Here is a 15,614-nt window from a genome sequence, read left to right as displayed (position 1 = left end):
CACTGGAGACTTTTGTAGGTCTATTACCGAATTCAATCACATCTAAGAATTCTAAGAACTCTTCATTTTTTGCATGTGCGCAGAGATGCCAATAAAGTAGCGGATTGGATAATTAATGAAGGGGTGAGATGCATAAGAGACAAGTGTTGCTTGTGGTGTCAGTACCCGCAGGACAACTGCATGAGGGATACTACACTTTGGCTCTCATAGACAAGGAGCATTATTGGCACAGGAAGGGGAATCTTCCAGTTAACCTTTAATCAATGGACGATAGGGGTTTGATAGAAAGTCAACCTGAGATTTTTCCATTTTAGGTCTCGCAGTGGAACACCATAGATTACCTCCTCATTGGTTTTGCAGGGAGCTTGGACAGCGAGCGAGTAGTTGAAAAAATTGTGACAATCTGCTCAAAGCTATGAGGCATCAGTTCAAATCCGGGGCTCAGTTGAATGGATGGCACTAGGTGCAGGGAATTCGTGGTTTCCATGTTATCAGTCGTCAAAGTGTTTTCTAGTTTATCGGGGTCCGCAAAACCCAAAGTGGTTTATTAGAATTGAACCCGATGCCACTCAGTTTTCAACATCTGGCTTTCGGAGGAGAGAGAATACCACCTTCATCGGGTGGGTATTCCTCCTACTTCTTCTCTACCTGATATTCTCCTTAGCCATTGGATCATGTAGCTACAGATCAACGGCTCAAGTTCAAGGAGCAGGTTAGTGGGTCCAGGTGATCCCCAGCAAACCCAAAATTTTTGTTTTGTGGTCTCTATTTCCCCTCTTTGGGTCCATGTTGGTGTCCAAGTAGGGGTGATTTATCTACCTTACTCCGACATTAATCTTATCAATACAGCTGCATATCCTTTCAAGGTAATGCGCAAGGTATATGTAGGGGTGGACACATAATCTTTCCCAACCAAGGGTTCATGGTTTAAGATTCAAAACATAAATGAAAGATTAATGATTTACAGAACTACATAAATAACCATAAATAGTAGAGAACTGTAAGAACAACACAAACTGATAAATCACACACACACAAAGATGCAGCACCTGAACAGAAGAGTGGGCCCAGCTCTCTGATCAGGGCTGTGTTAACCACGAATAGAATTAGAACATAAAAATGAATGATCTTTTATTAATTGGTAACAAGGGTTTACAATACTGATGGGTGAACCCCCATTCACAAGATCAACCTGCATTTTATACACAACGAGGGAGATTAACAGATCTATCGAAAACATAGCAACTGCAGATATAAATATATATATTGGTTGGAACGATATCAGTATCATATGCCTAAGATAGCAGGAACACCGAAGAATAGTTCAGGGCACTTGTTCCCCAAGCTACGCGACCTCTTGCTGATCGGTCGTTGCCAGTTCTGTTGCAATATGCTGAGTTGAGGGTTCCTGTTCTCATGCTGTAGTCAAACACATAGTTTAGTCCCCAAAATAGATAGACTCTGTGTGTTTTATGTCATTAATTAAAATATACCAATAGGACAGTAAAGGGGGAATTTACCTTGTAAGTTTAACATAACAACATGGGTAAATGAGTGCAAAAATGTCAAAAAGGGTAGTGGAAATAGGAAGAAAGATGGTTCAATTTGGTACCCAGCATCTCCCCCCAACTGGCTTACTTCATGTCCTCATGCAGTCCTCCACTTTCGCAAATCTGGGTTCCGTAGACTATATGTTTCATGAAGCTGGGCAAGATCATATTTCGCAGCCATTTCTGTCCCAGGAACTTCAAATCCGTCCGAGAGGAAAAATTCCTTCCACTAATCCATCAGGAAATTGTAAGCTAGAGTATAATCTTAAGTAGGCAACCAGAGAACAAAGAACTGAAACCACAGCCCCATCCACCATGACCGACATGTCTGGACACATGCCACATACCTGGTCACCCTAGTAAGTACAAGTGCAAAATTTGGTGCCCAAAAAGGTTCTCTCTCCCGGACGGCTTTTGGTGACATCATCCACCTCCTCTCATGGCAACTAAGGGCCTCTTTTTGAAATCTGGTGAGTTGCTTGACACAAAGATCAAGACACCATTTTTGTGTCCTCACCATTCTATCTCTATTTTCCCCAATCCCTAGAAAGGTCCTGTGCTTATTGAACATTGTGTCTGACCTCTCATGCTCCCCTCTTACTATAAATGGCTTTGTAACTTGATTGGATTCAAAAGTGTTACTAGCCTTCTGCCAGTGAATCTGATTAAAATCATAAGAGGTGAGGGTCCTCAAATGAATGTCCCCCACATACGGGATCGCGTTGAAATCTCTGTCCAGCCGTAATAAGTACCCGTGCAAATAAAACTCACACATTAGATGTTGCATTGGTACATCGTGACTCCTCAAAATCCGAAGGAATTGCACACCGTCCTCCATCTCATAACTGACCTCATTCTTAATACTATCCATGCAAAATAAAAGGAAATGTTCATGCAAAAATAAGGAATAACAAGAAGTAGGGGGAAGACATGCCATAACCTCTTGCACCCTCGCCTGGTTGTATCATTGGCTCAGTCATCGGGACTGTTTCACTTGGTCCCTCCTTCTCGCCAACAACGATCTCCTCTTCATGCACATGCATCGTGAATGGAAATGTCCTGGCGAGACATTCTGCCGCTGTTGTGTTTGCTGGAATTCTTCTCGGTTCTCCAGCCTCCAAACTTTCTTTTCTCCTCTTCTGCTCCAAGGCACCTTCCATCTGAGTGGCTTCCAAACTGTAAGCTTATGGCCTCTATAATAGATTCAGAGCCACCAGGATTGAAAATTCTTCTTTTTCTCCTCGTCGAGGGGAAAAATTTACCCTTGCTCCTCTTGGAATCGAGGCAGAGAAAGGAGACTGGGGTGCATCTTCTACAATTGGCCCCAAAGTTGACACTGGTTCTTGTGGTACAGTTTCAAACTCACGCCCTGGCTCTTCTGCTACTTCCTCGATGGGTCCCATAGTTTCCTCAACTCTGGGCCCTTCTTGTCTTTGTCCTTCCTCTTCTTCGAGTTCCATGGCCGGAGTGGTCATAACCTCCTCTTCAACTGGATTGTCCTCCTCCATTATTTCCATGGCAGTGAGAGATCCCTGTGGGGTTCCTTCAGTCACCATATCAATTGCTTTGCCCACGCTGGCCTACTGTGGGTTTCCTCCCGTGACTACCATAGCGTCCTCTTGCTCTGCTAGTTCCACAGGTGAAGTTGGTTCTTGTGGTACAACCTCATTCGTGGTGCTAGCGGGCCTTTCTGCATCAGCCCCTATGTCTGCCATTGTCTCCATACTTTCTGCTTTGTCTTAGGGAGCTACCTCATCCCCCAATTCCTCTATTTCCATCTCCATTTCCTCTGGTTTCTCCTGATCGACATAGTCATCTTCGACGGGATCCTCCTCCATAACTTTGGATTCTTCTGCCCTAGCGGCCATAACAGCTGTTATTTGCTCCTCCGTGGAGTCTTGAAACACCTCCCATGGAATCAGAATCTGTCCAATGGCGTTCATTATCAGCAGCCGCACCAACCCATGATGAGTGATGACTACCAGTACCTATCGAGCCCCCTAAACCGAATGTGCCATCAGATGAAGGCTCCTTAGCAGTAAGTAGGGAATATTCATGGAGAAAGCCTCTGCCTGTGGAAATTGCAGGTGAGCTAATATGCGGGGGTGATATCTAAAGATTATGGAGTATCTGCCCTCGCATGTCATATATTTGATGACGAATTCTGCTACTTCTCCCCACATATATGGTAGCAAATTTCTACCATACCCCCTGCCTTTCTGTGCTATACTCTCTCCAGCTTGAAGGAAGGCCTCAGGGAATTCTGGAAGGGTAGTTCTTCTCACAAACCATCATTCCCCAACTTGCGGAAGCCCAGTGACTTCCACAATGATTTCTTCTGTTACGGGGATCACCACTCTGTGCACTTGCGAGCCTTCTTCCCCCAAGTTAAGTGAGAATTCCACTACCAATTCTTCATTAAACCCCCTCAACCTGTCAAAATACACATCCCACCCTACATTCTGAAAAACCATTCATACCTCCCAATTATTCTGAACTGCCCTTTTGTTCTCAGGTTCATGTCGAATTGATCGACCACCCATCATTGCGAAGGCGGAATCAGCATGCCGATTGTAGTTGGCTGGTAGGGGAGAGTGATAGGTCTCCAAACTATTGGAGGTTGAAATAATGTCATGGTTTATTTGGGAAAGATGGGACGACCAGTACTGGTACGTATGGGAGTAATGACAAATCCAATACTGGTACGCTCGGACGTCATGGCAAGTTAAGATGGTATTGAGGTGTGTTTTGAAAATTAAATGCGGTGCGTGGGGAAAATGACCGATATGACCTGGTGTGTACGAATCTGCATCCCAACGTTTTTAAAAATATGATTACGATGTACCGAAATCATCATATTCTATTGAGAGGGATTATGTGCACTAAATGTTTTTCGTGGTACGACGTCATTTCTTATGACGGTTTCCCCCCCAATTTTAATGATGGTCTTCCTCGACACATTTATTTGACCTTTTTGGAATATATAATTAAATCCAAAAAATGACAGAGACATACCTACGGACTTACCTCATGGAGGGACAACACAGCGTGTAACAGCAACTTGAGTGGCAGGGCAGCATGTAGCAGCAATAGTGAGCAACGAGAACAATGAGTAATAGTTGTTCTGAAGTAGCAGCAACAGTGAGTAGCAACTGCTCTGAAGTAGTGGCAATAGTCAGTAACAACAGTTACGGTGTAACATCAGTTGCAGAGTAACAGTAGTTTTGGGGTAACAGGAACTACGGTGTAACGACAGTTGCAGAGTAACAACAGCTATGGTGTAACAGCAGTTCCGGAGTAGCAACAGCTACGGTGTAATGGTAGTTGTGGAGTAACAGTAGCTACGGTGTAACTGCAGTTGCAGAGTAACAGGAGCTATGATGTAATGCCAGTTGCGGAGTAACAACCCCGCCAGGGTAACAACAACTATGGTCTAACGGTAGTTGTGAAGTAACAACAACTACGGTCTAGCGACAGTTGCGGAGTAATAGCAGCTACGGTGTAATAGCAGTTATGGAATAACAGCAGCTACCATGTAACAATAGTTGCGGAGTAACAACAGCTATGGTGTAACAATAGTTATGGAGTAACAACAGCTACGGTGTAATGGAAGTTACAGAGTAATAGCAGCTACGGTGTAACAACTCTTAATGACTGATAAAGTGATAGTGCCAGGTGTTACATTTCTCCTCACCATATTTCTTTGTTGTTCCTACAAAAGATAAACAAGTAATAGCAATATATATATATATATATATTAATTATATTATTATTACTTTTTCTAGATAGATTATTTTCTTTTTCTTTTTTTGTTCTCTTTTTTCTTTTTTTTTTAAGAGCAGAGTGAGGGTGGCATGTTTTCCAATGACCATTAAATCAGATGAAGCAGAAATATTTTTAACAGAAGCATCTTTGGAGGCTGGATGGTGATATAGTTTAAGACAGTGTCTGTTTACCAAGAATGAAATATGGTTTTCATCTATTGTACTTAGTCTAACCATTCCATTGTTGAACACCGTGTCCACTTGATATGGGCCCATCTAGCGAGGGTAGAGCTTGCCTTTGAAATCATTAAATATGGAGTCATACAGTAATGCCTAGTCTCCCACCTGAAACACCTTAGTTTTGATGAATTTATCATGCCATTTCATTCTCTATTGTTGAACAACAGTAGTTCTCTGGACAGCCACTGCTCGAATCTCGTCAAACTCATTCAGCTGTTCCAGTTAGTTTTTCTGAGCTTCTGATAAATCTAGGCCTACTTCCAGAGCTGTTATGAGTGTACTAATCTCAAATTCCACCGGAAACAAGGGGGATTTTCCATAGACTAATTCATATGGAGAAAACCCTGTTGTAATCCGCCATGCTCTTCTGTATGCCCATAGAGATTTTGGGAGTTTCTGTGCCCAATCCCAATGATGGCTTGCTACTGTCTTTGTCAAGATATTTTCCAATACCTTATTTGTGCTTTCTACCTGTCCATTCACCTAGGGATGATAAGGGGTTGTCACTCTATGTTTGACCTATATTTCCGCATTAGCTTTTCTATCATATGAGATGTAAACTGTGATCCACTGTCTGATACAATTTATCTTGGAGTCCCATACCTGGCAAAGATTTCTTCAGAAAGGAAGTCTGCCACCACTTGCTATGTTTCTCTCGTGACTTCCTGAGCTTCCACCCACTTAGTTACATAGTCAGTGCAGACCAGGATGTAAGCCTTTTGATGCGAAGGTGGGTTGAAGGGACCAACGAAATCAATGGCTCATTTCTCAAATGGTTCAAGGAACATCTGGGGCTACAGGGGTATTTCATCTTCTTTCCCAGGTTGTCCCATTCATTGATAGCTATCACACCTCCACACGTAATCCCGAGCATCATGAAAGATGGAGGGCCAGTAATAACCCATTTGTACCACTTTATGACCTATTCTTTTGTCTGCAAAGTGTCCCCCATAGGGTCCACTGTGTGCAGCTTTTAATATCTTGAAAATATCATCTCTTGCTACACAATGATGAATCTGCTGATCCACTCCTGTATGGAAGAGATATCGTGCCATCCATGAATATCGGGTACTCTGGTGAATGATCTTCCTTTGCTCCTTATAGGACAGGTGACAAGGCACTTTACCTTTAGCCAAATAATTAGCAATATCTGCATACCACGGAGTGTTAGCAAAAACTCCAAAAAGATGTTCATCCGAAAAATCATCTTCAATTGGTGTTTCATTACCATCACATTCTATCTTAGATAAAAAATATGCGACCACATTGTCTTTACCTGGTTTGTCTATTATAGTGATATCAAATTCCTGTAGTAGCAACAACCATCTTGTAATTCGACCAGGGGTAATAGGTATATTCATTAAATACCTCATGACCGCATGATCGGTGTGCACAAAAGTAGGATACCTGGTAATGTAGTGCCAGAACATGTTGATAGCATAAACGATAGCAAGAAATTATTTCTGAGTCACTGTGTAGTTTAATTTGGCAGGAGCCAAATTTTTACTAACATAGTAGACTACGTAAGGTACTTTATCCTCTTATTGTCCCAACACTACACCAATTGTTGTCTGAGAGGCATCCGTATGAATATGGAATGGTAATGCCCAGTTAGGCCCTCTAAGGATCGGAGCACGGCAAACTAACTCTTTAATTTTTGTAAACGCTGCATCACAGTATCTTTTCCATACAGATTTGGAATCTTCTGTTAGTAATTGAAACAGTGGGTGTGCTACCTTTGCAAAATTTTCTATGAAGCGTCTATAATAACTAGCACAACCAATGAAATTGTGTATCTGTGTGACTGTTTTAGGTGTTGGGATGTGCAGAATTACCTGTATCTTTGTTGGGTCCATCTTGATTCCTTCCTCTGAGAGAAAATGTCCCAGAATGATTCCTTCTTCCATCATCATGTGACATTTCATTGTACTCAGAGAGACACGTGCTTGTATACACCTTGCGAGAACTTTTTCTAGATTTTTCAATCCCACCATGAACGAGTCCCCATATGGAGTAAATTCATCCATATAGATCTCAACACTATCATTTATCAAGTCAGAGAAGATTCCCAGAATTGCACTCTGGAATGTTGTAGGAGCATTGCACAGGCCAAAAGGATGGACCTGGTATGCAAACATTCCCCAGGGGCATGTGAACGTGGTCTTGTCCTAGTCCTCAGGAGTAATTTGGATCAGGTTATATCCACTAAACCCATCCAGAAAAGAAAAATACTTCTTACCAACCAATGTGTTCAGCACTTGATCAATAAACGGCAAAGGAAAGTGGTCTTTCTGCGTCGCCTTGTTCAAATCTCAATAATCTACGCAGATCTACCATTTGCCATTATTCTTGGGGACCATTGCCAGTGGTGAGACCCATTGGCTATCTGAGATTGGGTATATGAAACCCACATCTAGTAACTTCTGAAGTTCTTCTTTTACCACATTCTTCAATGCCGGGTTCATTCTCCTCTGAGGTTGCCTTATAGGATGACAATCCTCCTTGATGTATATGTGATGGGTGCATAAGTTAGCTAGGATTCCCTTCATATTCGCATAATCCTAGGTGAAGGCCTCCTTATGTTTCCACAGAATGTCTATAAGTTGTTCCTTCTGAGATTCTGACAGGTTCGGATTAATGTTCAAGGTTTTCCTAGGTTCTAATTCCACTTGTATACTTTCATGAGGTGCATCAGTAGGTGATTCCTCTAATCCTTCTGTTGTTTTGATAGTTTCCTAAGCCTCACAGCTCAGGATGGATTCTAGGGTTTGCTGGTTCAATTCCGAAATGGAACAAGGATCATCCATGAAGGAAGTGATCACATCATCTTTTGATTCCATCTTCAATTGTAGGGCATGTCTGATAGTAAGGATGGCTCTCACTTCTTCCTCTTCCGCTACATTCTCCGCCGCAGATACAACCTTCTTTCCACCTGCTAGCTTTATAGGTGAATTTGGTTTTGCAGGTGGATACAACACTAAATTCTTAGTGTTATGCCCATTAGAAATGACCATATTCCCTGAGTGGCACCCAATGTAAGAGTCTGCAGTGGCCAGCCATGGCCTACCCAAAATTAGGGGATGACTGCCCATTGAATATTGTGTATGTAATACGAGGAAGTATATGGGGTAATGCCATTAGTCTACAAAAATTGTCACATCCTCCAGTTTCCCTACAGGTTTGACTGTTGATCTATCTGCTAATTCCAGTACTATAGGTGTATGCTTTAAATTACGAAGTCCTAACGCATGCATAGTTTCGGTAGTGATGACATTGATGGTAGCTCCCAAGTATACCAACACATTTGGAATCTCTGCCCCATTAATCTGTACTGTCAAGATCGGGTTCCCCAGATCTCCATATTTCACTGGCATTGATTTTCCCATCATAAAATCTGACAACTTTCCCATAACATGTATAGTAAGGGATCTTTAATTTTCTTGGCAGGTTTCTTCAAACAATATTCCCTAAGAGTCTTTGCATAGATTGGCACATCCTTCATAGCTTGCAATAGGGGAATTTTAACAAATAAGTTTTGCAATTCTCCTAATAAATCAAATTCAGATTGAGGATATGGTTTACTCATGATTAACCTCTCTAGGTAAGGTGGTTCAGATTGATGCTGCTTGGCAGGAGGTGTCTGGGTTCTATCGATTTGCTTTGGCTCTTTACTGACCGATTCTGCCTCCTTACCTTCACTATCAAGCTGTTCAATGATAACTGGAGGAGGTTGGACATTAACTGTCTGACCTGATCACAGATTCATTTCATACAACTCTGCAGTGGAGATACTATATGAAGGTAGGTTAAGAACATCAGCGTAATGAGCTCCCTTATTGTTAGGGTTAGGGTTAGGCTGCATTGGGAGCTGAGGACGGGTAGGCTAGTTACTAGGAGGCACATTCGAGGGAAATTGAAGCTGCTGTTGGGGCATCTGTTGCGGCATCTGCGGAGGAAATTGACCAGGAGCGGATCCTCGCCAGGTTGGAGCCCATGGGGAGCTCATACAGGCTTTGGGGTTCGACTACTACCAAGGTGGGTACTGGTATTGTGACCACATGAGAGGATAAGGCATGGTCTAGGGATTCATATTACAATTATTAAAATACTGAGATGGATCCAGATACATACCTTGATTTCCCATTGGTGATCGAGGTTGCCACGGCTTCTGAGATCCCATGAGGTACAACTGCTCCGTGTCCTCCCCCATTCCTTGAAATACTGCTTTCAAGCCTGGTAAGGAAGGGCGAGCTTGTCACATGATTGAGCTCATAGATTGCACATTCCTCTATGGAATTCAGTGGACATTCCCTCTCCAAATACTTCTTTTTGCACTTTGGGCAGAATACTTCCATAGTCCTATCCAGCTCTAGCTGCTTTTGTTTTACTTGCAAAGTGTCCATCTATGCTGACAGGGTACTAAGGATATTTGTTCTGAGGTTATCTAGTGAATTTCCAATTTCTGCTTTTGTAACACCCCCGCCAGATCCCTTTACTGAACGGACCCCCTGCTTGTTTCACACAAGCCCCCTTGAGCACTAAATACATAATTTGCAAATATCTTCGAACTTCTCCTTGGAGATATCTCCCTTTCCCACAATATTCAATAGTTCCATCGAGTCTTCTCGAAGGGATCGAAGGAGGATAAAATTTAATATTTCCTTATCCAGGTCAGAATGACCCGACCTCTATAAGGTGTAATGGAACCTCTCCACACAATCTTCCAAGCTTTCATCTTCTTTCTGTGTGAACTTGAAGAGCTCCTCCTTAATGTTCTGGGATTTACAGTAATCCTAGTATTTCTCCAAGAAAGTCGTCTGCATATCTTCCCATGTAGAAATGGATTTTCCTCCAAGGTCCATGAACCATCGCAGAGCCGTCCCTTTTAGAGTGGAAGGGAAAATTTTCAGCTTCTGGGCATCTATTGTGTAGTCATACCCCTGACATACTATATCAAACTCAAATAGAAATGTGTCGGGGTCTTCAGAGATAAGCCCATGGAAGGTTGGTAAAGTTGCCAATGGAATAGGCTTTGTAGGCACACCAGTTCCAAGATCTCCAATAGGGAAATCGATGGTGGAATTTTTAGGAGCCATGAATATTTTCCAATAATCACTGGGGATTTCAATAGGCTCTGCAGAGGGTGGTTGAGGATTCTTTGTTACCGGGATTTGAGCTGCTTTGGTAGCACTTCCCCAGTCTCTTGGTGATGTAAATATCTCCTCGTCTCTTCCTCATGTGGCCTGATGGTTTGATCCTCCAGCTAAAACTCTGTTTCCTTTACTAGAACAGTCCAATTCTACCGATGCTCTACTTGCAACTTCCTCCTCTGCTAACACCAGCTCAAGATTCTCTAAATCAGGTCCACTGCTAGATGCTTCCTCCACGGTCAGAGGGTCCTGCTGTGTTGAGTCACCACATAATGTCGTAACTGATACTGGCTATTCCACTGATTTTCCTTCTAAATTCACCCTTCTTGCTCCTGGTATCACAGCTACGTGAGAGGATGCTTCAGATTCAACCTTTGTTATGATCTCTTGTTTATATGTTTTTCTTCCCAGGTCTGGTCTTCCCTTCCTTGGGGCTTTCCCTCTGCCCCTTTTATTGGGTTCTTTGTTCATATAAAATTTGGATTGATGGGGGGTTTTCTATATGAACCTACAATGCTTCAACCCTGGAATAAGGTGTCAAAAGAGAGTTCCATCCCCAGGATGAAAGAACTCACAAAACGAAAGGCAGCTATAGAAAAAAAAATCTAGGGTTTCAAGCTTGGAGCAGGGCGTCAAAGGACTCCTCCCTCCCTAGGGACAAGAACCAAACAATCAAAAAACCACGAGAAGCCCTAATTTTTCCAGATCTGAAGTAGGGTGTAAAAAAATTGTCCCTCCCCACGGTAAAAGCTAGGGATTTCCCAAAAAGAAAGCATACACAGGTTAAGAAAAACAATTCTAGCTGAAGGCCTGGAGTAGGGCGTCAAAGGACTCCTTCCTCCCTAAGAAAAGAGAATGGCCCAAAATAATCAGAAAAATAGAAAACAAAAAGAGTACCTATGCTCAGGAGCTGAAGCAGAGTGAGAAAACTCGTTCTCTCCCCAGGACGAGATATTGACCCTCTGGTCGGTCCGGATTGTCATCTACACCTTGTTAGCCTCCCCGGGAATGGTCCCAAAATGTTGGTGTCCAGGTAGGGGTGATTTATCTACCTTATTCTCACATTAATCTTATTAATCTGGGTGTGTATCCTTTCAAGGCAGTACGCAAGGTATATGTAGGGGTAGATGCGTAATCTTTCCCGACAAGGTTCATGGTTTAAGATTCAAAAGATAAATGCAAGATTAACGATTTACAGAACTACAGAAATAACCATAAACATTAAAGAACTGTAACAACAACACAAACTGATAAATCACACACACACAAAGACACAACACCTGATTAGAAGATTTGGCCCAGCTCTCCGATCAGGGCTGCGTTAGCCACGAAAAGAATTACAACAGCAAAATGAATGATCTTTTATTAATCGGTAACAAAGGTTTAGAATACTGATGGGTGAACCCCCATTCACAGGATCAACCTGCATTTCATACACAGCGAGGGAGATTAAAAGATCTCCTGAAAACATAGCAACTGCAGATACAAATATATATATTGGTTGGAACGGTATCAGTATTAGATGCATGAGATAGCAGGAACGCCCAAGGATAGTTCAGGGCACCTGTTCCCCAAGCTGCGTGACCTTCTTCTAATCGGTCGTTGCCAGTTCTGTTGCAATACGCTGAGTTGAGGGTTCCTGTTCTCATGCTTTGGTCAAACACACATTTTATTCCCCCAAATAGATAGACTCCATGTGTTTTACTTCATTAATTAAAATATACCAATAGGACAGTAAAGGGGGAATTTACCTTGTAAGTTTAACATAACATCATCAGTAAATGAGTGCAAAAATGTCAAAAAGGGTAGTGGAAATAGGCAGAAAGATGGCCCGATTTGGTACCCAACAATCCACTTAAAGTTTTTTCCGTTCCGCTTAAATTTTTTTCCATTCCGCTTAAAGTTTATTCCGTTCCGCTTAAAGTTTTTTCCGTTCACTTGTTTCCATTATGCTTTGCCCCTCGACTGCTTGATCGTGGATGACAGCTCGGGTGGTGAAGGCAATGTGTTATGTTTTTTTCTTGGGCCCTAGGCTCGGTTCTAGAGAAGTTGACTTCTTTCCCACCCTCTTCCTCTTTGGGTGCAATGTATTTTATGTAATATATTTTTCAGTGACAAGTTAATAGAAGAACCGACTCTTGCTTTAGCAAAAAAAGAAACTTGTTATTTGTGTAGGACCTAGTTTAGGAATTGCAACTCATTCATATATTACACACGTCGATTGGCCCATAGGTCGCAATGTTTGAAGCTAGAGCTTCGATACGATTTGTTACATACCTCCTTGATCCAATATCATTAACCACCTACTATGCTCCCATAACGAAATTTAAGTTCAATTAAATTTATATTCAATCGTTGTCACATGCATAAGTATTCAATCCTCTTATAAAAAAGATAACACATGCAATTATACCCATAAGCTTAAATATTAGACAACATAAAGAGTAAGGAGCCACATAGAGAACATCTGATTCAATTGAATCAAACCAGATTAGTTGAAAGAACCATCACTTGGAAAATCGAGCACCGCCACCCAATCTAGAATTAACTTCCTCTAGTTCACCCCTGAGCCGAGAGTTCTTTCCATAGATCAACTGCCTCTTATTGATCCCTTGAATGGGTATTTAATACTGTCTTTCATGATATGGTTTCCTTTAGTGGCATCATTTTTTTAGGCGGATATTTTTATCCATTTTCCTAGGCTTTTTCCATAAAAGCTCGCCTTTCTCTCCCACGAGGATTTTCCCATAAAATATTTCCTTTTTCTCCTGTAAGGCTTTAATGTTTTTCTTAAACTTAGCATACTTCTCCAAATAACTAACTTAATGGATATTTATCTCCAATCAGTTAAGCTTATCTAAAATTTAATCTAGAAGTATTATCATGAAATAATTATCCATTCCCATTCACCAATGAAATTTTATTTGGCAAGAATCTCATTTCTTAGTGTCTTGTTTTCCAAACATTTTACATTACCTTTATTTATTTAACAATAAAGTATTTACTTTCTTTGTTACAAATTAGATCTATCTTTTCTGTTACAACTCAGTCTTAGCTTAGGACCAGCATGATATCAACAGAGTGGTACATACAAAAGAGGGGTGTTACAACTCATAAATACCAAGTGCACAGATTTAATTAACATGAGGATTTAAATTGTTTTTTAATAATGAATATCATACTACAGAAGAAGCACCAACAATTGATATTTTAGGTGCAACACAAGCCTTATTTGGAAATCTAAGATAATGAATGACGAGTCATCAAAAATAGCAAAGTCATCAAAAATAGCAAATAGTTCACTTAATTTGAATGGTAACTAAATCAGTTTTAGATGGAAAATTTGTAAGTAAATAGTTACTCAAAAAATTGATTGAATCATGTGAACAAAATATAAATCAATTACAAATCTATGAAACCAATAGATGGTGTAGCTGATCTAAAAGATAATTATTCTCATATCAACAAGAGGGTGAGACGAAAAACAATTAACACATATCTGCAATTGAATGAAAATGAATTGTATTAATAAATAAAAGTATCAGAAAATAAAATATTTGAACCTAAAATCCTTGCTTTGTTTCACAAAAAAATCTCCTTTAAGATGATCATCTCTGTCAGCCAGAAGAAGGATTACAAAAGTCGAAGTTTTTCCCCACTAACAAAGTTTGAATTCTGAAAGAAAACTCTTAAATTTATGAAAGTGATTAGACTCTCTAAGTTCCATAGAAGAGGAACTCTTTCTCATTCTCAAAACTAATATTAATAATTTACAAAAAATCTCAAAAATGGATAGTTGTTGGAAGATAATTCCAATCCATCAAATTCGGAATTTCCAATCATATTCTACTCTTTCGTTGGTGCACTAGCATTGCTCCAAGATACCTTAGCTTCATCTTCTCCAATAGATATCTTGTCCAAAATCATTAAAATAAAAATTAGAACCAACAAAAATTGCATATCAAATAGAAAATACTAAATTCGAATAACAAGTTTTTCCAATTAAAATCTAATTGAATAAATAAGATAAATAAAAATTATGCTCCTCATTCCTCTCTTTGAAGAATTCTTTTTCTCAAGAAAGTGGTCTTCAAACCTATTTACAGCAAGAGAAGCTTTGGCCAATGAAAAAATGTTTCAAACAAGTTCCCAAATTTATTCTTTTTGTTACAATTTCATAGCTCCAACTTCTGCTAAATTTTAGGTATAATAAATTACAAAATATAGTGGTGTAACCACTCCCAAAATCTTCATGATTTTTTCTTTCCAACGAGCCATCCTAGGTCTCATTTAACTAAGTAAAACTCAATATAGATATTTCCAATGTCAAAATGTCAAAAATATTTATACGCTAAAAATGCAAAATTTTTCCAAAATTATAAATAACCAACTATTACTTTTTTTTTTAAATTAAAATTTCTGATTAACTTTAATAAATTCAGGAAGTTTTAGAAATTGGATTTAAGTGTTCTTCTCTGCTCCAGGTATATATATATTTTTATGTGATTTTTATTGTTTAATATATATTATTTATATTAGCTGATAACAAAATAACTTTTTTCATTGGAATTTGATGATACAATTTCAAGAAAGAATGCTATTTTTTGTTATTTAAAATATATCTTTTAGTGCATAAATGGATTCGACATTTTGAAAAACCCCTAGGTGATTCAAATTCTATAGATTAAACAACTTAAATTCGAGTTTTTAAAAATTTCTTTAGGATTTTTATTAAAAATAACCTAAAAATATGTCTTCAAAAAAGGCCATTTCATCTAAAAGTTAGAGTATGACATTATAAATTAATATTTGTAAATAAATTTAATCTATTAAATTTACAAAAGTAAAATTCATTTTGTACATTTTTAAGCCTAGGCTATAAAAATCTAGTAAACTTTGAACAAGCGTCA

The sequence above is a fragment of the Pinus tabuliformis genome, chromosome X (genome assembly GCF_031772625.1).
Source record: "Pinus tabuliformis cultivar Carrire ecotype Pingquan chromosome X, CPIR1, whole genome shotgun sequence".
Lineage (NCBI taxonomy): Eukaryota > Viridiplantae > Streptophyta > Pinopsida > Pinales > Pinaceae > Pinus > Pinus tabuliformis.
This window is presented reverse-complemented; position numbering follows the sequence as displayed.